The sequence below is a fragment of the Phalangium opilio genome, unplaced genomic scaffold (genome assembly GCF_054372755.1).
Source record: "Phalangium opilio isolate 3A_F unplaced genomic scaffold, DU_Popi_V2 ptg000082l_1, whole genome shotgun sequence".
Classification (NCBI taxonomy): domain Eukaryota; kingdom Metazoa; phylum Arthropoda; class Arachnida; order Opiliones; family Phalangiidae; genus Phalangium; species Phalangium opilio.
The window spans coordinates 14,615,247-14,637,687 of NW_028324189.1; the positions used below are offsets into that span (position 1 = coordinate 14,615,247).

The following is a 22,441-nucleotide window of genomic DNA, read 5'->3' on the forward strand; positions in this document are numbered from 1 at the left end:
TTGGTGGTTTGAGCCCTCCCGGGAGCGGTGTTGTGAGATCTTATGTGTAATGTAAAAATTCAAAGTTTTTCCACAATACCTGACGAACATTTAATTTTTGGGCTTCCGTTGCGCAATGGTTAGCGCGTTCAGCTGTTAGTCGAAAGGTTGGTGGTTCGAGCCCACCCGGGAGCGGTGTTGTGAGGTCTCAGATGTGACGTAAAAAGTCAAAGTTTTTCCACAATACCTGACGACCATTTATTTTCTGAGCTTCCATAGCTCAATGGTTAGCGCTTTCGGCTGTTAACCGAAAGGTTGGTGGTTCGAGCCCACCCGGGAGCGGTGTTGTGAGATCTCAAATGTAACGTAAAAATTCAAAGTTTTTCCACAATACCTGACGAACATTTAATTTTGGGCTTCCGTTGCGCAATGGTTAGCGCGTTCAGCTGTTAATAGAAAGGTTTTTGGTTCGAGCCCACTCGGGAGCGGTGTTGTGAGATCTCAAATGCAACGTAAAAATCCAAAGTTTTTTTACAATACCTGACGACCATATCATTTTCGGGCTTCCGTTGCGCAATGGTTAGCGCGTTCAGCTGTTAGTAGAAAGGTTGGTGGTTCGAGCCGACCCGGGAGCGGTGTTGTGAGGTCTCAGATGTGACGTAAAAAGTCAAAGTTTTTCCACAATACCTGACGACCATATCATTTTCGGGCTTCCGTTGCGCAATGGTTAGCGCGTTCAGCTGTTAAAAGAAAGGTTGGTGGTTCGAGCCCACTCGGGAGCGGTGTTGTGATATCTCAAATGTAACGTAAAAATCCAAAGTTTTTCCACAATACCTGACGACAATTTATTTTCTGAGCTTCCTTGGCTCAATGGTTAGCGCGTTCGGCTGTTAACCGAAAGGTTGGTGTTCGAGACCACCCGTGAGCGGTGTTGTGAGACCTCAAATGTAACGGAAAAATTCAAAGTTTTTCCACAATACCTGACGAACATTTAATTTTTGGGCTTCCGTTGCGCAATGGTTAGCGCGTTCAGCTGTTAGTAGAAAGGTTGGTGGTTCGAGCCCACCCGGGAGCGGTGTTGTGAGGTCTCAGATGTGACGTAAAAAGTCAAAGTTTTTCCACAATACCTGACGACCATTTATTTTCTGAGCTTCCATGGCTCAATAGTTAGCGCGTTCGGCTGTTAACCGAAAGGTTGGTGGTTCGAGCCCACCCGGGAGCGGTGTTGTGAGATCTCAAATGTAACGTAAAAATCCAAAGTTTTTCCACAATACCTGAAGAACATTTAATTTTTGGGCTTCCGTTGCGCAATGGTTAGCGCGTTCGGCTGTTAACCGAAAGGTTGGTGGTTCGAGCCCAACCGGGAGCGGTGTTGTGAGATCTAAGATGTAACGTAAAATGTCAGAGTTTTTCCACAATACCTGACGACCATTTATTTTCTGAGCTTCCATGGCTCAATAGTTAGCGCGTTTGGCTGTTAACCGAAAGGTTGGTGGTTTGAGCCCTCCCGGGAGCGGTGTTGTGAGATCTCAAGTGTAACGTAAAAATCCAAAGTTTTTCCACAATACCTGACGACCTTTTATTTTCTGAGCTTCCATGGCTCAATAGTTAGCGCGTTCGGCTGTTAACCGAAAGGTTGGTGGTTCGAGCCCACCCGGGAGCGGTGTTGTGAGATCTCAAATGTAACGTAAAAATCCAAAGTTTTTCCACAATACCTGACGAACATTTAATTTTTGGGCTTCCGTTGCGCAATGGTTAGCGCGTTCGGCTGTTAACCGAAAGGTTGGTGGTTCGAGCCCACTCGGGAGCGGTGTTGTGAGATCTCAAATGTAATGTAAAAATCCAAAGTTTTTCCACAATACCTGACGACCATTTATTTTCTGAGCTTCCATGGCTCAATGGTTAGCGCGTTCGGCTGTTAACCGAAAGGTTGGTGTTTGAGACCACCCGTGAGCGGTGTTGTGAGATCTCAAATGTAACGGAAAAATTCAAAGTTTTTCCACAATACCTGACGAACATTTAATTTTTGGGCTTCCGTCTTGCAATGGTTAGCGCGTTCAGCTGTTAATAGAAAGGTTGATGGTTCGAACCCACTCGGGAGCGGTGTTGTGAGATCTCAAATGTAACGTTAAAATCCAAAGTTTTTCCACAATACCTGATGAACATTTAATTTTTGGGCTTCCGTTGCGCAATGGTTAGCGCGTTCGGCTGTTAACCGAAAGGTTGGTGGTTCGAGCCCAACCGGGAGCGGTGTTGTGAGATCTAAGATGTAACGTAAAAATCCAAAGTTTTTCCACAATACCTGACGAACATTTAATTTTTGGGCTTCCGTTGCGCAATGGTTAGTGCGTTCGGCTGTCAACCGAAAGGTTTTGGTTCGAGCCCAACCGGGAGCGGTGTTGTGAGATCTAAGATGTAACGTAAAATGTCAGAGTTTTTCCACAATACCTGACGACCATTTATTTTCTGAGCTTCCATGGCTCAATAGTTAGCGCGTTTGGCTGTTAACCGAAAGGTTGGTGGTTTGAGCCCTCCCGGGAGCGGTGTTGTGAGATCTCAAGTGTAACGTAAAAATCCAAAGTTTTTCCACAATACCTGACGACCTTTTATTTTCTGAGCTTCCATGGCTCAATGGTTAGCGCGTTCGGCTGTTAACCGATAGGTTGGTGGTTCGAGGACACCCGGGAGCGGTGTTGTGAGATCTCAAATGTAACGTAAAAATCCAAAGTTTTTCCACAATACCTGACGAACATTTAAATTTTGGGCTTCCGTTGCGCAATGGTTAGCGCGTTCGGCTGTTAACCGAAAGGTTGGTGGTTCGAGAACATCCGGGAGCGGTGTTGTGAGGTCTTAGATGTAACGTAAAATCCAAAGTTTTTCCACAATAAATGACGACCATATCATTTTCAGGCTTCCGTGGCGCAATCATTAGCGCGTTCGGCTGTTAACCGAAAGGTTGGTGGTTCGAGCCCACCCGGGAGCGGTGTTGTGAGATCTCAAATGTAACGTAAAAATTCAAAGTTTTTCCACAATACCTGACGAACATTTAATTTTTGGCTTCCGTGGCGCAATGGTTAGCGCGTTCGGCTGTTAACCGAAAGGTTGGTGGTTCGAGCCCACCCGGGAGCGGTGTTGTGAGATCTCAAATGTAACGTAAAAATTCAAAGTTTTTCCACAATACCTGACGAACATTTAATTTTTGGCTTCCATGGCTCAATGGTTAGCGCGTTCGGCTGTTAACCGAAAGGTTGGTGGTTCGAGACCACCCGGGAGCGGTGTTGTGAGATCTCAAATGTAACGTAAAAATCCAAAGTTTTTCCACAATACCTGACGAACATTTGACTTTTGGGCTTCCGTTGCGCAATGGTTAGCGCGTTCGGCTGTTAACCGAAAGGTTGGTGGTTCGAGCCCACCGGGGAGCGGTGTTGTGAGATCTCAAATGTAACGTAAAAATTCATAGTTTTTCCACAATACCTGACGAACATTTAATTTTGGGGCTTCCGTTGCGCAATGGTTAGCGCGTTCAGCTGTTAATAGAAAGGTTGGTGGTTCGAGCCCACTCGGGAGCGGTGTTGTGAGATCTCAAATGTAACGTTAAAATCCAAAGTTTTTCCTTAATACCTGACGAACATTTAATTTTTGGGCTTCCGTTGCGCAATGGTTAGCGCGTTCGGCTGTTAACCGAAAGGTTGGTGGTTCGAGCCCAACCGGGAGCGGTGTTGTGAGATCTAAGATGTAACGTAAAATGTCAGAGTTTTTCCACAATACCTGACGACCATTTATTTTCTGAGCTTCCATGGCTCAATGGTTAGCGCGTTCGGCTGTTAACCGAAAGGTTGTTGGTTCGAAGCCACCCGGGAGCGGTGTTGTAAGATGTAACGTAAAAATCCAAAGTTTTTCCACAATACCTGACGAACATTTAATTTTTGGGCTTCCGTTGCGCAATGGTTAGCGGGTTCGGCTGTTATCCGAAAGGTTGGTGGTTCGAGCCGACCCGGGAGCGGTGTTGTGAGATCTCAAATGTGATGTAAAAATTCAAAGTTTTTCCACAATACATGACGACCATATCATTTTCAGGCTTCCGTGGCGCAATCATTAGCGCGTTCGGCTGTTAACCGAAAGGTTGGTGGTTCGAGCCCACCCGGGAGCGGTGTTGTGAGATCTCAAATGTAACGTAAAAATTCAAAGTTTTTCCACAATACCTGACGAACATTTAATTTTTGGGCTTCCAAGGCGCAATGGTTAGCGCGTTCAGCTGTTAATCGAAAGGTTGGTGGTTCGAGCCCACCCGGGAGCGGTGTTTTGAGGTCTCAGATGTGACGTAAAAAGTCAAATTTTTTCCACAATACCTGACGACCATTTATTTTCTGAGCTTCCATGGCTCAATGGTTAGCGCGTTCGGCTGTTAACCGAAAGGTTGGTGGTTCGAGACCACCCGGGAGCGGTGTTGTGACATCTCAAATGTAACGGAAAAATCCAAAGTTTTTCCACAATACCTGACGAACATTTAATTTTTGGGATTCCTTTGCGCAATGGTTAGCGCGTTCGGCTGTTAACCGAAAGGTTGGTGGTTCGAGACCACCCGGGAGCGGTGTTTTGAGGTCTCAGATGTGACGTAAAAAGTCAAATTTTTTCCACAATACCTGACGACCATTTATTTTCTGAGCTTCCATGGCTCAATGGTTAGCGCGTTCGGCTGTTAACCGAAAGGTTGGTGGTTCGAGACCACCCGGGAGCGGTGTTGTGACATCTCAAATGTAACGGAAAAATCCAAAGTTTTTCCACAATAAATGACGACCATATCATTTTCAGGCTTCCGTGGCGCAATCATTAGCGCGTTCGGCTGTTAACCGAAAGGTTGGTGGTTCGAGCCCACCCGGGAGCGGTGTTGTGAGATCTCAAATGTAACGTAAAAATTCAAAGTTTTTCCACAATACCTGACGAACATTTAATTTTTGGCTTCCGTGGCGCAATGGTTAGCGCGTTCAGCTGTTAATCGAAAGGTTGGTGGTTCGAGCCCACCCGGGAGCGGTGTTTTGAGGTCTCAGATGTGACGTAAAGTGTCAAAGTTTTTCCACAATACCTGACGACCTTTTATTTTCTGAGCTTCCATGGCTCAATGGTTAGCGCGTTCGGCTGTTAACCGAAAGGTTGGTGGTTCGAGACCACCCGGGAGCGGTGTTGTGAGATCTCAAATGTAACGTAAAAATCCAAAGTTTTTCCACAATACCTGACGAACATTTGACTTTTGGGCTTCCGTTGCGCAATGGTTAGCGCGTTCGGCTGTTAACCGAAAGGTTGGTGGTTCGAGCCCACCGGGGAGCGGTGTTGTGAGATCTCAAATGTAACGTAAAAATTCATAGTTTTTCCACAATACCTGACGAACATTTAATTTTGGGGCTTCCGTTGCGCAATGGTTAGCGCGTTCAGCTGTTAATAGAAAGGTTGGTGGTTCGAGCCCACTCGGGAGCGGTGTTGTGAGATCTCAAATGTAACGTTAAAATCCAAAGTTTTTCCTTAATACCTGACGAACATTTAATTTTTGGGCTTCCGTTGCGCAATGGTTAGCGCGTTCGGCTGTTAACCGAAAGGTTGGTGGTTCGAGCCCAACCGGGAGCGGTGTTGTGAGATCTAAGATTTAACGTAAAATGTCAGAGTTTTTCCACAATACCTGACGACCATTTATTTTCTGAGCTTCCATGGCTCAATGGTTAGCGCGTTCGGCTGTTAACCGAAAGGTTGTTGGTTCGAAGCCACCCGGGAGCGGTGTTGTAAGATGTAACGTAAAAATCCAAAGTTTTTCCACAATACCTGACGAACATTTAATTTTTGGGCTTCCGTTGCGCAATGGTTAGCGGGTTCGGCTGTTATCCGAAAGGTTGGTGGTTCGAGCCGACCCGGGAGCGGTGTTGTGAGATCTCAAATGTGATGTAAAAATTCAAAGTTTTTCCACAATACATGACGACCATATCATTTTCAGGCTTCCGTGGCGCAATCATTAGCGCGTTCGGCTGTTAACCGAAAGGTTGGTGGTTCGAGCCCACCCGGGAGCGGTGTTGTGAGATCTCAAATGTAACGTAAAAATTCAAAGTTTTTCCACAATACCTGACGAACATTTAATTTTTGGGCTTCCAAGGCGCAATGGTTAGCGCGTTCAGCTGTTAATCGAAAGGTTGGTGGTTCGAGCCCACCCGGGAGCGGTGTTTTGAGGTCTCAGATGTGACGTAAAAAGTCAAATTTTTTCCACAATACCTGACGACCATTTATTTTCTGAGCTTCCATGGCTCAATGGTTAGCGCGTTCGGCTGTTAACCGAAAGGTTGGTGGTTCGAGACCACCCGGGAGCGGTGTTGTGACATCTCAAATGTAACGGAAAAATCCAAAGTTTTTCCACAATACCTGACGAACATTTAATTTTTGGGATTCCTTTGCGCAATGGTTAGCGCGTTCGGCTGTTAACCGAAAGGTTGGTGGTTCGAGACCACCCGGGAGCGGTGTTGTGAGATCTCAAATGTAACGTAAAAATCCAAAGTTTTTCCACAATACCTGACGAACATTTGACTTTTGGGCTTCCGTTGCGCAATGGTTAGCGCGTTCGGCTGTTAACCGAAAGGTTGGAGGTTCGAGCCCACCGGGGAGCGGTGTTGTGAGATCTCAAATGTAACGTAAAAATTCATAGTTTTTCCACAATACCTGACGAACATTTAATTTTGGGGCTTCCGTTGCGCAATGGTTAGCGCGTTCAGCTGTTAATAGAAAGGTTGGTGGTTCGAGCCCACTCGGGAGCGGTGTTGTGAGATCTCAAATGTAACGTTAAAATCCAAAGTTTTTCCTTAATACCTGACGAACATTTAATTTTTGGGCTTCCGTTGCGCAATGGTTAGCGCGTTCGGCTGTTAACCGAAAGGTTGGTGGTTCGAGCCCAACCGGGAGCGGTGTTGTGAGATCTAAGATGTAACGTAAAATGTCAGAGTTTTTCCACAATACCTGACGACCATTTATTTTCTGAGCTTCCATGGCTCAATGGTTAGCGCGTTCGGCTGTTAACCGAAAGGTTGTTGGTTCGAAGCCACCCGGGAGCGGTGTTGTAAGATGTAACGTAAAAATCCAAAGTTTTTCCACAATACCTGACGAACATTTAATTTTTGGGCTTCCGTTGCGCAATGGTTAGCGGGTTCGGCTGTTATCCGAAAGGTTGGTGGTTCGAGCCGACCCGGGAGCGGTGTTGTGAGATCTCAAATGTGATGTAAAAATTCAAAGTTTTTCCACAATACATGACGACCATATCATTTTCAGGCTTCCGTGGCGCAATCCTTAGCGCGTTCGGCTGTTAACCGAAAGGTTGGTGGTTCGAGCCCACCCGGGAGCGGTGTTGTGAGATCTCAAATGTAACGTAAAAATTCAAAGTTTTTCCACAATACCTGACGAACATTTAATTTTTGGGCTTCCAAGGCGCAATGGTTAGCGCGTTCAGCTGTTAATCGAAAGGTTGGTGGTTCGAGCCCACCCGGGAGCGGTGTTTTGAGGTCTCAGATGTGACGTAAAAAGTCAAATTTTTTCCACAATACCTGACGACCATTTATTTTCTGAGCTTCCATGGCTCAATGGTTAGCGCGTTCGGCTGTTAACCGAAAGGTTGGTGGTTCGAGACCACCCGGGAGCGGTGTTGTGACATCTCAAATGTAACGGAAAAATCCAAAGTTTTTCCACAATACCTGACGAACATTTAATTTTTGGGTTTCCTTTGCGCAATGGTTAGCGCGTTCGGCTGTTAACCGAAAGGTTGGTGGTTCGAGCCCACCCGGGAGCGGTGTTGTGAGATCTCAAATGTGACGTAAAAATTCAAATTTTTTCCACAATACCTGACGAACATTTTTTTTTTGGGCTTCCGTTGCGCAATGGTTAGCGCGTTCGGCTGTTAACCGAAAGGTTGGTGGTTCGAGCCCATCCGGGAACGGTGTTGTGAGGTCTTAGATGTAACGTAAAATCCAAAGTTTTTCCACAATACCTGACGACCATTTATTTTCTGAGCTTCCATGGCTCAATGGTTAGCGCGTTCGGCTTTTAACCGAAAGGTTGGTGGTTCGAGCCCATCCGGGAGCGGTTTTGTGAGGTCTTAGATGTAACGTAAAATCCAAAGTTTTTCCACAATACCTGACGACCATATCATTTTCGGGCTTCCGTTGCGCAATGGTTAGCGCGTTCAGCTGTTAAAAGAAAGGTTGGTGGTTCGAGCCCACTCGGGAGCGGTGTTGTGAGATCTCAAATGTAACGTAAAAATCCAAAGTTTTTCCACAATACCTGACGACCATTTATTTTCTGAGCTTCCATGGCTCAATGGTTAGCGCGTTCGGCTGTTAACCGAAAGGTTGGTGTTCGAGAACACCCTTGAGCGGTGTTGTGAGATCTCAAATTGTAACGGAAAAATTCAAAGTTTTTCCACAAAACCTGACGAACATTTAATTTTTGGGCTTCCGTTGCGCAATGGTTAGCGCGTTCAGCTGTTAATAGAAAGGTTGGTGGTTCGAGCCCACTCGGGAACGGTGTTGTGAGATCTCAAATGTAACGTAAAAATCCAAAGTTTTTCCACAATACCTGACGAACATTTAATTTTTCGGCTTCCGTTGCGCAATGGTTAGCGCGTTCAGCTGTTAATAGAAAGGTTGGTGGTTCGAGCCCACTCGGGAGCGGTGTTGTGAGATCTCAAATGTAACGTAAAAATCCAAAGTTTTTCCACAATACCTGACGAACATTTAATTTTTGGGCTTCCGTTGCACAATGGTTAGCGCGTTCGGCTGTTAACCGAAAGGTTGGTGGTTCGAGCCCATCCGGGAACGGTGTTGTGAGGTCTTAGATGTAACGTAAAATCCAAAGTTTTTCCACAATACCTGACGACCATATCATTTTCGGGCTTCCGTTGCGCAATGGTTAGCGCGTTCAGCTGTTAAAAGAAAGGTTGGTGGTTCGAGCCCACTCGGGAGCGGTGTTGTGAGATCTCAAATGTAACGTAAAAATCCAAAGTTTTTCCACAATACCTGACGACCATTTATTTTCTGAGCTTCCATGGCTCAATGGTTAGCGCGTTCGGCTGTTAACCGAAAGGTTGGTGTTCGAGAACACCCGTGAGCGGTGTTGTGAGATCTCAAATGTAACGGAAAAATTCAAAGTTTTTCCACAAAACCTGACGAACATTTAATTTTTGGGCTTCCGTTGCGCAATGGTTAGCGCGTTCAGCTGTTAATAGAAAGGTTGGTGGTTCGAGCCCACTCGGGAACGGTGTTGTGAGATCTCAAATGTAACGTAAAAATCCAAAGTTTTTCCACAATACCTGACGAACATTTAATTTTTCGGCTTCCGTTGCGCAATGGTTAGCGCGTTCAGCTGTTAATAGAAAGGTTGGTGGTTCGAGCCCACTCGGGAGCGGTGTTGTGAGATCTCAAATGTAACGTAAAAATCCAAAGTTTTTCCACAATACCTGACGAACATTTAATTTTTGGGCTTCCGTTGCACAATGGTTAGCGCGTTCGGCTGTTAACCGAAAGGTTGGTGGTTCGAGCCCATCCGGGAACGGTGTTGTGAGGTCTTAGATGTAACGTAAAATCCAAAGTTTTTCCACAATACCTGACGACCATATCATTTTCGGGCTTCCGTTGCGCAATGGTTAGCGCGTTCAGCTGTTAAAAGAAAGGTTGGTGGTTCGAGCCCACTCGGGAGCGGTGTTGTGAGATCTCAAATGTAACGTAAAAATCCAAAGTTTTTCCACAATACCTGACGACCATTTATTTTCTGAGCTTCCATGGCTCAATGGTTAGCGCGTTCGGCTGTTAACCGAAAGATTGGTGTTCGAGACCACCCGTGAGCGGTGTTGTGAGATCTCAAATGTAACGGAAAAATTCGAAGTTTTTCCACAATACCTGACGAACATTTAATTTTTGGGCTTCCGTCTTGCAATGGTTAGCGCGTTCAGCTGTTAATAGAAAGGTTGATGGTTCGAACCCACTCGGGAGCGGTGTTGTGAGATCTCAAATGTAACGTAAAAATCCAAAGTTTTTCCACAATACCTGACGACCATTTATTTTCTGAGCTTCCATGGCTCAATGGTTAGCGCGTTCGGCTGTTAACCGAAAGATTGGTGTTCGAGACCACCCGTGAGCGGTGTTGTGAGATCTCAAATGTAACGGAAAAATTCGAAGTTTTTCCACAATACCTGACGAACATTTAATTTTTGGGCTTCCGTCTTGCAATGGTTAGCGCGTTCAGCTGTTAATAGAAAGGTTGATGGTTCGAGCCGACCCGGGAGCGGTGTTGTGAGATCTCAAATGTGATGTAAAAATTCAAAGTTTTTCCACAATACATGACGACCATATCATTTTCAGGCTTCCGTGGCGCAATCATTAGCGCGTTCGGCTGTTAACCGAAAGGTTGGTGGTTCGAGCCCACCCGGGAGCGGTGTTGTGAGATCTCAAATGTAACGTAAAAATTCAAAGTTTTTCCACAATACCTGACGAACATTTAATTTTTGGGCTTCCAAGGCGCAATGGTTAGCGCGTTCAGCTGTTAATCGAAAGGTTGGTGGTTCGAGCCCACCCGGGAGCGGTGTTTTGAGGTCTCAGATGTGACGTAAAAAGTCAAATTTTTTCCACAATACCTGACGACCATTTATTTTCTGAGCTTCCATGGCTCAATGGTTAGCGCGTTCGGCTGTTAACCGAAAGGTTGGTGGTTCGAGACCACCCGGGAGCGGTGTTGTGAGATCTCAAATGTAACGTAAAAATCCAAAGTTTTTCCACAATACCTGACGAACATTTGACTTTTGGGCTTCCGTTGCGCAATGGTTAGCGCGTTCGGCTGTTAACCGAAAGGTTGGAGGTTCGAGCCCACCGGGGAGCGGTGTTGTGAGATCTCAAATGTAACGTAAAAATTCATAGTTTTTCCACAATACCTGACGAACATTTAATTTTGGGGCTTCCGTTGCGCAATGGTTAGCGCGTTCAGCTGTTAATAGAAAGGTTGGTGGTTCGAGCCCACTCGGGAGCGGTGTTGTGAGATCTCAAATGTAACGTTAAAATCCAAAGTTTTTCCTTAATACCTGACGAACATTTAATTTTTGGGCTTCCGTTGCGCAATGGTTAGCGCGTTCGGCTGTTAACCGAAAGGTTGGTGGTTCGAGCCCAACCGGGAGCGGTGTTGTGAGATCTAAGATGTAACGTAAAATGTCAGAGTTTTTCCACAATACCTGACGACCATTTATTTTCTGAGCTTCCATGGCTCAATGGTTAGCGCGTTCGGCTGTTAACCGAAAGGTTGTTGGTTCGAAGCCACCCGGGAGCGGTGTTGTAAGATGTAACGTAAAAATCCAAAGTTTTTCCACAATACCTGACGAACATTTAATTTTTGGGCTTCCGTTGCGCAATGGTTAGCGGGTTCGGCTGTTATCCGAAAGGTTGGTGGTTCGAGCCGACCCGGGAGCGGTGTTGTGAGATCTCAAATGTGATGTAAAAATTCAAAGTTTTTCCACAATACATGACGACCATATCATTTTCAGGCTTCCGTGGCGCAATCCTTAGCGCGTTCGGCTGTTAACCGAAAGGTTGGTGGTTCGAGCCCACCCGGGAGCGGTGTTGTGAGATCTCAAATGTAACGTAAAAATTCAAAGTTTTTCCACAATACCTGACGAACATTTAATTTTTGGGCTTCCAAGGCGCAATGGTTAGCGCGTTCAGCTGTTAATCGAAAGGTTGGTGGTTCGAGCCCACCCGGGAGCGGTGTTTTGAGGTCTCAGATGTGACGTAAAAAGTCAAATTTTTTCCACAATACCTGACGACCATTTATTTTCTGAGCTTCCATGGCTCAATGGTTAGCGCGTTCGGCTGTTAACCGAAAGGTTGGTGGTTCGAGACCACCCGGGAGCGGTGTTGTGACATCTCAAATGTAACGGAAAAATCCAAAGTTTTTCCACAATACCTGACGACCATATCATTTTCGGGCTTCCGTTGCGCAATGGTTAGCGCGTTCGGCTGTTAACCGAAAGGTTGGTGGTTCGAGCCCACTCGGGAGCGGTGTTGTGAGATCTCAAATGTGACGTAAAAATTCAAATTTTTTCCACAATACCTGACGAACATTTTTTTTTTGGGCTTCCGTTGCGCAATGGTTAGCGCGTTCGGCTGTTAACCGAAAGGTTGGTGGTTCGAGCCCATCCGGGAACGGTGTTGTGAGGTCTTAGATGTAACGTAAAATCCAAAGTTTTTCCACAATACCTGACGACCATTTATTTTCTGAGCTTCCATGGCTCAATGGTTAGCGCGTTCGGCTTTTAACCGAAAGGTTGGTGGTTCGAGCCCATCCGGGAGCGGTTTTGTGAGGTCTTAGATGTAACGTAAAATCCAAAGTTTTTCCACAATACCTGACGACCATATCATTTTCGGGCTTCCGTTGCGCAATGGTTAGCGCGTTCAGCTGTTAAAAGAAAGGTTGGTGGTTCGAGCCCACTCGGGAGCGGTGTTGTGAGATCTCAAATGTAACGTAAAAATCCAAAGTTTTTCCACAATACCTGACGACCATTTATTTTCTGAGCTTCCATGGCTCAATGGTTAGCGCGTTCGGCTGTTAACCGAAAGGTTGGTGTTCGAGAACACCCTTGAGCGGTGTTGTGAGATCTCAAATTGTAACGGAAAAATTCAAAGTTTTTCCACAAAACCTGACGAACATTTAATTTTTGGGCTTCCGTTGCGCAATGGTTAGCGCGTTCAGCTGTTAATAGAAAGGTTGGTGGTTCGAGCCCACTCGGGAACGGTGTTGTGAGATCTCAAATGTAACGTAAAAATCCAAAGTTTTTCCACAATACCTGACGAACATTTAATTTTTCGGCTTCCGTTGCGCAATGGTTAGCGCGTTCAGCTGTTAATAGAAAGGTTGGTGGTTCGAGCCCACTCGGGAGCGGTGTTGTGAGATCTCAAATGTAACGTAAAAATCCAAAGTTTTTCCACAATACCTGACGAACATTTAATTTTTGGGCTTCCGTTGCACAATGGTTAGCGCGTTCGGCTGTTAACCGGAAGGTTGGTGGTTCGAGCCCATCCGGGAACGGTGTTGTGAGGTCTTAGATGTAACGTAAAATCCAAAGTTTTTCCACAATACCTGACGACCATATCATTTTCGGGCTTCCGTTGCGCAATGGTTAGCGCGTTCAGCTGTTAAAAGAAAGGTTGGTGGTTCGAGCCCACTCGGGAGCGGTGTTGTGAGATCTCAAATGTAACGTAAAAATCCAAAGTTTTTCCACAATACCTGACGACCATTTATTTTCTGAGCTTCCATGGCTCAATGGTTAGCGCGTTCGGCTGTTAACCGAAAGGTTGGTGTTCGAGAACACCCGTGAGCGGTGTTGTGAGATCTCAAATGTAACGGAAAAATTCAAAGTTTTTCCACAAAACCTGACGAACATTTAATTTTTGGGCTTCCGTTGCGCAATGGTTAGCGCGTTCAGCTGTTAATAGAAAGGTTGGTGGTTCGAGCCCACTCGGGAACGGTGTTGTGAGATCTCAAATGTAACGTAAAAATCCAAAGTTTTTCCACAATACCTGACGAACATTTAATTTTTCGGCTTCCGTTGCGCAATGGTTAGCGCGTTCAGCTGTTAATAGAAAGGTTGGTGGTTCGAGCCCACTCGGGAGCGGTGTTGTGAGATCTCAAATGTAACGTAAAAATCCAAAGTTTTTCCACAATACCTGACGAACATTTAATTTTTGGGCTTCCGTTGCACAATGGTTAGCGCGTTCGGCTGTTAACCGAAAGGTTGGTGGTTCGAGCCCATCCGGGAACGGTGTTGTGAGGTCTTAGATGTAACGTAAAATCCAAAGTTTTTCCACAATACCTGACGACCATATCATTTTCGGGCTTCCGTTGCGCAATGGTTAGCGCGTTCAGCTGTTAAAAGAAAGGTTGGTGGTTCGAGCCCACTCGGGAGCGGTGTTGTGAGATCTCAAATGTAACGTAAAAATCCAAAGTTTTTCCACAATACCTGACGACCATTTATTTTCTGAGCTTCCATGGCTCAATGGTTAGCGCGTTCGGCTGTTAACCGAAAGGTTGGTGGTTCGAGCCCATCCGGGAACGGTGTTGTGAGGTCTTAGATGTAACGTAAAATCCAAAGTTTTTCCACAATACCTGACGACCATATCATTTTCGGGCTTCCGTTGCGCAATGGTTAGCGCGTTCAGCTGTTAAAAGAAAGGTTGGTGGTTCGAGCCCACTCGGGAGCGGTGTTGTGAGATCTCAAATGTAACGTAAAAATCCAAAGTTTTTCCACAATACCTGACGACCATTTATTTTCTGAGCTTCCATGGCTCAATGGTTAGCGCGTTCGGCTGTTAACCGAAAGGTTGGTGTTCGAGACCACCCGTGAGCGGTGTTGTGAGATCTCAAATGTAACGGAAAAATTCGAAGTTTTTCCACAATACCTGACGAACATTTAATTTTTGGGCTTCCGTCTTGCAATGGTTAGCGCGTTCAGCTGTTAATAGAAAGGTTGATGGTTCGAACCCACTCGGGAGCGGTGTTGTGAGATCTCAAATGTAACGTAAAAATCCAAAGTTTTTCCACAATACCTGATGAACATTTAATTTTTGGGCTTCCGTTGCGCAATGGTTAGCGCGTTCGGCTGTTAACCGAAAGGTTGGTGGTTCGAGCCCAACCGGGAGCGGTGTTGTGAGATCTAAGATGTAACGTAAAAATCCAAAGTTTTTCCACAATACCTGACGAACATTTAATTTTTGGGCTTCCGTTGCGCAATGGTTAGCGCGTTCGGCTGTTAACCGAAAGGTTGGTGGTTCGAGCCCAACCGGGAGCGGTGTTGTGAGATCTAAGATGTAACGTAAAAATCCAAAGTTTTTCCACAATACCTGACGAACATTTAATTTTTGGGCTTCCGTTGCGCAATGGTTAGCGCGTTCGGCTGTCAACCGAAAGGTTGTTGGTTCGAGCCCAACCGGGAGCGGTGTTGTGAGATCTAAGATGTAACGTAAAATGTCAGAGTTTTTCCACAATACCTGACGACCATTTATTTTCTGAGCTTCCATGGCTCAATAGTTAGCGCGTTTGGCTGTTAACCGAAAGGTTGGTGGTTCGAGCCCATCCGGGAACGGTGTTGTGAGGTCTTAGATGTAACGTAACATCCAAAGTTTTTCCACAATACCTGACGAACATTTAATTTTGGGCTTCCGTTGCGCAATGGTTAGCGCGTTCAGCTGTTAGTAAAAAGGTTGGTGGTTCGAGCCCACTCGGGAGCGGTGTTGTGAGATCTCAAATGCAACGTAAAAATCCAAAGTTTTTCCACAATACCTGACGAACATTTAATTTTTGGGCTTCCGTTGCGCAATGGTTAGCGCGTTCAGCTGTTAATAGAAAGGTTGGTGGTTCGAGCCCACTCGGGAGCGGTGTTGTGAGATCTCAAATGTAACGTAAAAATCCAAAGTTTTTCCACAATACCTGACGAACATTTAATTTTTGGGCATCCGTTGCGCAATGGTTAGCGCGTTCGGCTGTTAACCGAAAGGTTGGTGGTTTGAGCCCTCCCGGGAGCGGTGTTGTGAGATCTTATGTGTAACGTAAAAATTCAAAGTTTTTCCACAATACCTGACGAACATTTAATTTTTGGGCTTCCGTTGCGCAATGGTTAGCGCGTTCAGCTGTTAGTCGAAAGGTTGGTGGTTCGAGCCCACCCGGGAGCGGTGTTGTGAGGTCTCAGATGTGACGTAAAAAGTCAAAGTTTTTCCACAATACCTGACGACCATTTATTTTCTGAGCTTCCATAGCTCAATGGTTAGCGCTTTCGGCTGTTAACCGAAAGGTTGGTGTTCGAGACCACCCGTGAGCGGTGTTGTGAGATCTCAAATGTAACGGAAAAATTCGAAGTTTTTCCACAATACCTGACGAACATTTAATTTTTGGGCTTCCGTCTTGCAATGGTTAGCGCGTTCAGCTTTTAATAGAAAGGTTGATGGTTCGAACCCACTCGGGAGCGGTGTTGTGAGATCTCAAATGTAACGTAAAAATCCAAAGTTTTTCCACAAAACCTGACGAACATTTAATTTTTGGGCTTCCGTTGCGCAATGGTTAGCGCGTTCAGCTGTTAATAGAAAGGTTGGTGGTTCGAGCCCACTCGGGAACGGTGTTGTGAGATCTCAAATGTAACGTAAAAATCCAAAGTTTTTCCACAATACCTGACGAACATTTAATTTTTCGGCTTCCGTTGCGCAATGGTTAGCGCGTTCAGCTGTTAATAGAAAGGTTTGTGGTTCGAGCCCACTCGGGAGCGGTGTTGTGAAATCTCAAATGTAACGTAAAAATCCAAAGTTTTTCCACAATACCTGACGAACATTTAATTTTTGGGCTTCCGTTGCACAATGGTTAGCGCGTTCGGCTGTTAACCGAAAGGTTGGTGGTTCGAGCCCATCCGGGAACGGTGTTGTGAGGTCTTAGATGTAACGTAAAATCCAAAGTTTTTCCACAATACCTGACGACCATATCATTTTCGGGCTTCCGTTGCGCAATGGTTAGCGCGTTCAGCTGTTAAAAGAAAGGTTGGTGGTTCGAGCCCACTCGGGAGCGGTGTTGTGAGATCTCAAATGTAACGTAAAAATCCAAAGTTTTTCCACAATACCTGACGACCATTTATTTTCTGAGCTTCCATGGCTCAATGGTTAGCGCGTTCGGCTGTTAACCGAAAGGTTGGTGTTCGAGACCACCCGTGAGCGGTGTTGTGAGATCTCAAATGTAACGGAAAAATTCGAAGTTTTTCCACAATACCTGACGAACATTTAATTTTTGGGCTTCCGTCTTGCAATGGTTAGCGCGTTCAGCTGTTAATAGAAAGGTTGATGGTTCGAACCCACTCGGGAGCGGTGTTGTGAGATCTCAAATGTAACGTAAAAATCCAAAGTTTTTCCACAATACCTGATGAACATTTAATTTTTGGGCTTCCGTTGCGCAATGGTTAGCGCGTTCGGCTGTTAACCGAAAGGTTGGTGGTTCGAGCCCAACCGGGAGCGGTGTTGTGAGATCTAAGATGTAACGTAAAAATCCAAAGTTTTTCCACAATACCTGACGAACATTTAATTTTTGGGCTTCCGTTGCGCAATGGTTAGCGCGTTCGGCTGTTAACCGAAAGGTTGGTGGTTCGAGCCCAACCGGGAGCGGTGTTGTGAGATCTAAGATGTAACGTAAAAATCCAAAGTTTTTCCACAATACCTGACGAACATTTAATTTTTGGGCTTCCGTTGCGCAATGGTTAGCGCGTTCGGCTGTCAACCGAAAGGTTGTTGGTTCGAGCCCAACCGGGAGCGGTGTTGTGAGATCTAAGATGTAACGTAAAATGTCAGAGTTTTTCCACAATACCTGACGACCATTTATTTTCTGAGCTTCCATGGCTCAATAGTTAGCGCGTTTGGTTGTTAACCGAAAGGTTGGTGGTTCGAGCCCATCCGGGAACGGTGTTGTGAGGTCTTAGATGTAACGTAACATCCAAAGTTTTTCCACAATACCTGACGAACATTTAATTTTGGGCTTCCGTTGCGCAATGGTTAGCGCGTTCAGCTGTTAGTAAAAAGGTTGGTGGTTCGAGCCCACTCGGGAGCGGTGTTGTGAGATCTCAAATGCAACGTAAAAATCCAAAGTTTTTCCACAATACCTGACGAACATTTAATTTTTGGGCTTCCGTTGCGCAATGGTTAGCGCGTTCAGCTGTTAATAGAAAGGTTGGTGGTTCGAGCCCACTCGGGAGCGGTGTTGTGAGATCTCAAATGTAACGTAAAAATCCAAAGTTTTTCCACAATACCTGACGAACATTTAATTTTTGGGCATCCGTTGCGCAATGGTTAGCGCGTTCGGCTGTTAACCGAAAGGTTGGTGGTTTGAGCCCTCCCGGGAGCGGTGTTGTGAGATCTTATGTGTAACGTAAAAATTCAAAGTTTTTCCACAATACCTGACGAACATTTAATTTTTGGGCTTCCGTTGCGCAATGGTTAGCGCGTTCAGCTGTTAGTCGAAAGGTTGGTGGTTCGAGCCCACCCGGGAGCGGTGTTGTGAGGTCTCAGATGTGACGTAAAAAGTCAAAGTTTTTCCACAATACCTGACGACCATTTATTTTCTGAGCTTCCATAGCTCAATGGTTAGCGCTTTCGGCTGTTAACCGAAAGGTTGGTGGTTCGAGCCCACCCGGGAACGGTGTTGTGAGATCTCAAATGTAACGTAAAAATTCAAAGTTTTTCCACAATACCTGACGAACATTTAATTTTGGGCTTCCGTTGCGCAATGGTTAGCGCGTTCAGCTGTTAATAGAAAGGTTGGTGGTTCGAGCCCACTCGGGAGCGGTTTTGTGAGATCTCAAATGCAACGTAAAAATCCAAAGTTTTTCCACTATACCTGACGAACATTTAATTTTTGGGCTTCCGTTGCGCAATGGTTAGCGCGTTCAGCTGTTAATAGAAAGGTTGGTGGTTCGAGCCCACTCGGGAGCGGTGTTGTGAGATCTCAAATGTAACGGAAAAATTCAAAGTTTTTCCACAATACCTGACGAACATTTAATTTTTGGGCATCCGTTGCGCAATGGTTAGCGCGTTCGGCTGTTAACCGAAAGGTTGGTGGTTCGAGCCCATCCGGGAGCGGTGTTGTGAGGTCTTAGATGTAACGTAAAATCCAAAGTTTTTCCACAATACCTGACGACCATATCATTTTCGGGCTTCCGTTGCGCAATGGTTAGCGCGTTCAGCTGTTAAAAGAAAGGTTGGTGGTTCGAGCCCACTCGGGAGCGGTGTTGTGAGATCTCAAATGTAACGTAAAAATCCAAAGTTTTTCCACAATACCTGACGACTATTTATTTTCTGAGCTTCCATGGCTCAATGGTTAGCGCGTTCGGCTGTTAACCGAAAGGTTGGTGTTCGAGACCACCCGTGAGCGGTGTTGTGAGATCTCAAATGTAACGGAAAAATTCAAAGTTTTTTCACAATACCTGACGAACATTTAATTTTTGGGCTTCCGTTGCGCAATGGTTAGCGCGTTCGGCTGTTAACCGAAAGGTTGGTGGTTCGAGCCCACCTGGGAGCGGTAATGTGAGATCTCAAATGTGACGTAAAAATTCAAAGTTTTTCCACAATACCTGACGAACACTTAATTTTTGGGCTTCCGTTGCGCAATGGTTAGCGCGTTCGGCTGTTAACCGAAAGGTTGGTGGTTCGAGCCCATCCGGGAACGGTGTTGTGAGGTCTTAGATGTAACGTAAAATCCAAAGTTTTTCCACAATACCTGACGAACATTTAATTTTGGGCTTCCGTTGCGCAATGGTTAGCGCGTTCAGCTGTTAGTAAAAAGGTTGGTGGTTCGAGCCCACTCGGGAGCGGTGTTGTGAGATCTCAAATGCAACGTAAAAATCCAAAGTTTTTCCACAATACCTGACGAACATTTAATTTTTGGGCTTCCGTTGCGCAATGGTTAGCGCGTTCAGCTGTTAATAGAAAGGTTGGTGGTTCGAGCCCACTCGGGAGCGGTGTTGTGAGATCTCAAATGTAACGTAAAAATCCAAAGTTTTTCCACAATACCTGACGAACATTTAATTTTTGGGCTTCCGTTGCACAATGGTTAGCGCGTTCGGCTGTTAACCGAAAGGTTGGTGGTTCGAGCCCATCCGGGAACGGTGTTGTGAGGTCTTAGATGTAACGTAAAATCCAAAGTTTTTCCACAATACCTGACGACCATATCATTTTCGGGCTTCCGTTGCGCAATGGTTAGCGCGTTCAGCTGTTAAAAGAAAGGTTGGTGGTTCGAGCCCACTCGGGAGCGGTGTTGTGAGATCTCAAATGTAACGTAAAAATCCAAAGTTTTTCCACAATACCTGACGACCATTTATTTTCTGAGCTTCCATGGCTCAATGGTTAGCGCGTTCGGCTGTTAACCGAAAGGTTGGTGTTCGAGACCACCCGTGAGCGGTGTTGTGAGATCTCAAATGTAACGGAAAAATTCGAAGTTTTTCCACAATACCTGACGAACATTTAATTTTTGGGCTTCCGTCTTGCAATGGTTAGCGCGTTCAGCTGTTAATAGAAAGGTTGATGGTTCGAACCCACTCGGGAGCGGTGTTGTGAGATCTCAAATGTAACGTAAAAATCCAAAGTTTTTCCACAATACCTGATGAACATTTAATTTTTGGGCTTCCGTTGCGCAATGGTTAGCGCGTTCGGCTGTTAACCGAAAGGTTGGTGGTTCGAGCCCAACCGGGAGCGGTGTTGTGAGATCTAAGATGTAACGTAAAAATCCAAAGTTTTTCCACAATACCTGACGAACATTTAATTTTTGGGCTTCCGTTGCGCAATGGTTAGCGCGTTCGGCTGTTAACCGAAAGGTTGGTGGTTCGAGCCCAACCGGGAGCGGTGTTGTGAGATCTAAGATGTAACGTAAAAATCCAAAGTTTTTCCACAATACCTGACGAACATTTAATTTTTGGGCTTCCGTTGCGCAATGGTTAGCGCGTTCGGCTGTCAACCGAAAGGTTGTTGGTTCGAGCCCAACCGGGAGCGGTGTTGTGAGATCTAAGATGTAACGTAAAATGTCAGAGTTTTTCCACAATACCTGACGACCATTTATTTTCTGAGCTTCCATGGCTCAATAGTTAGCGCGTTTGGTTGTTAACCGAAAGGTTGGTGGTTCGAGCCCATCCGGGAACGGTGTTGTGAGGTCTTAGATGTAACGTAACATCCAAAGTTTTTCCACAATACCTGACGAACATTTAATTTTGGGCTTCCGTTGCGCAATGGTTAGCGCGTTCAGCTGTTAGTAAAAAGGTTGGTGGTTCGAGCCCACTCGGGAGCGGTGTTGTGAGATCTCAAATGCAACGTAAAAATCCAAAGTTTTTCCACAATACCTGACGAACATTTAATTTTTGGGCTTCCGTTGCGCAATGGTTAGCGCGTTCAGCTGTTAATAGAAAGGTTGGTGGTTCGAGCCCACTCGGGAGCGGTGTTGTGAGATCTCAAATGTAACGTAAAAATCCAAAGTTTTTCCACAATACCTGACGAACATTTAATTTTTGGGCATCCGTTGCGCAATGGTTAGCGCGTTCGGCTGTTAACCGAAAGGTTGGTGGTTTGAGCCCTCCCGGGAGCGGTGTTGTGAGATCTTATGTGTAACGTAAAAATTCAAAGTTTTTCCACAATACCTGACGAACATTTAATTTTTGGGCTTCCGTTGCGCAATGGTTAGCGCGTTCAGCTGTTAGTCGAAAGGTTGGTGGTTCGAGCCCACCCGGGAGCGGTGTTGTGAGGTCTCAGATGTGACGTAAAAAGTCAAAGTTTTTCCACAATACCTGACGACCATTTATTTTCTGAGCTTCCATAGCTCAATGGTTAGCGCTTTCGGCTGTTAACCGAAAGGTTGGTGGTTCGAGCCCACCCGGGAACGGTGTTGTGAGATCTCAAATGTAACGTAAAAATTCAAAGTTTTTCCACAATACCTGACGAACATTTAATTTTGGGCTTCCGTTGCGCAATGGTTAGCGCGTTCAGCTGTTAATAGAAAGGTTGGTGGTTCGAGCCCACTCGGGAGCGGTTTTGTGAGATCTCAAATGCAACGTAAAAATCCAAAGTTTTTCCACTATACCTGACGAACATTTAATTTTTGGGCTTCCGTTGCGCAATGGTTAGCGCGTTCAGCTGTTAATAGAAAGGTTGGTGGTTCGAGCCCACTCGGGAGCGGTGTTGTGAGATCTCAAATGTAACGGAAAAATTCAAAGTTTTTCCACAATACCTGACGAACATTTAATTTTTGGGCATCCGTTGCGCAATGGTTAGCGCGTTCGGCTGTTAACCGAAAGGTTGGTGGTTCGAGCCCATCCGGGAGCGGTGTTGTGAGGTCTTAGATGTAACGTAAAATCCAAAGTTTTTCCACAATACCTGACGACCATATCATTTTCGGGCTTCCGTTGCGCAATGGTTAGCGCGTTCAGCTGTTAAAAGAAAGGTTGGTGGTTCGAGCCCACTCGGGAGCGGTGTTGTGAGATCTCAAATGTAACGTAAAAATCCAAAGTTTTTCCACAATACCTGACGACTATTTATTTTCTGAGCTTCCATGGCTCAATGGTTAGCGCGTTCGGCTGTTAACCGAAAGGTTGGTGTTCGAGACCACCCGTGAGCGGTGTTGTGAGATCTCAAATGTAACGGAAAAATTCAAAGTTTTTTCACAATACCTGACGAACATTTAATTTTTGGGCTTCCGTTGCGCAATGGTTAGCGCGTTCGGCTGTTAACCGAAAGGTTGGTGGTTCGAGCCCACCTGGGAGCGGTAATGTGAGATCTCAAATGTGACGTAAAAATTCAAAGTTTTTCCACAATACCTGACGAACACTTAATTTTTGGGCTTCCGTTGCGCAATGGTTAGCGCGTTCGGCTGTTAACCGAAAGGTTGGTGGTTCGAGCCCATC

At 45.6% G+C, this 22,441-nt stretch overlaps 4 non-coding genes across 4 annotated transcripts; all 4 read left to right on the top strand.

Moving 5' to 3' along the window:
• The first annotated feature begins 2,303 nt into the window (after nucleotides 1-2,303).
• TRNAD-GUC (transfer RNA aspartic acid (anticodon GUC)) lies at nucleotides 2,304-2,375 on the top strand. Its single transcript has one exon. It is a non-coding gene; the product is annotated as a tRNA-Asp (tRNA).
• A 12,523-nt stretch (nucleotides 2,376-14,898) lies between these two features.
• TRNAD-GUC (transfer RNA aspartic acid (anticodon GUC)) lies at nucleotides 14,899-14,971 on the top strand. Its single transcript has one exon. It is a non-coding gene; the product is annotated as a tRNA-Asp (tRNA).
• Nucleotides 14,972-17,245: 2,274 nt separating this feature from the next.
• On the top strand, nucleotides 17,246-17,318 carry TRNAD-GUC (transfer RNA aspartic acid (anticodon GUC)). Its single transcript has one exon. It is a non-coding gene; the product is annotated as a tRNA-Asp (tRNA).
• A 3,152-nt stretch (nucleotides 17,319-20,470) lies between these two features.
• TRNAD-GUC (transfer RNA aspartic acid (anticodon GUC)) lies at nucleotides 20,471-20,543 on the top strand. The gene has a single exon. It is a non-coding gene; the product is annotated as a tRNA-Asp (tRNA).
• Nucleotides 20,544-22,441: the final 1,898 nt, after the last annotated feature.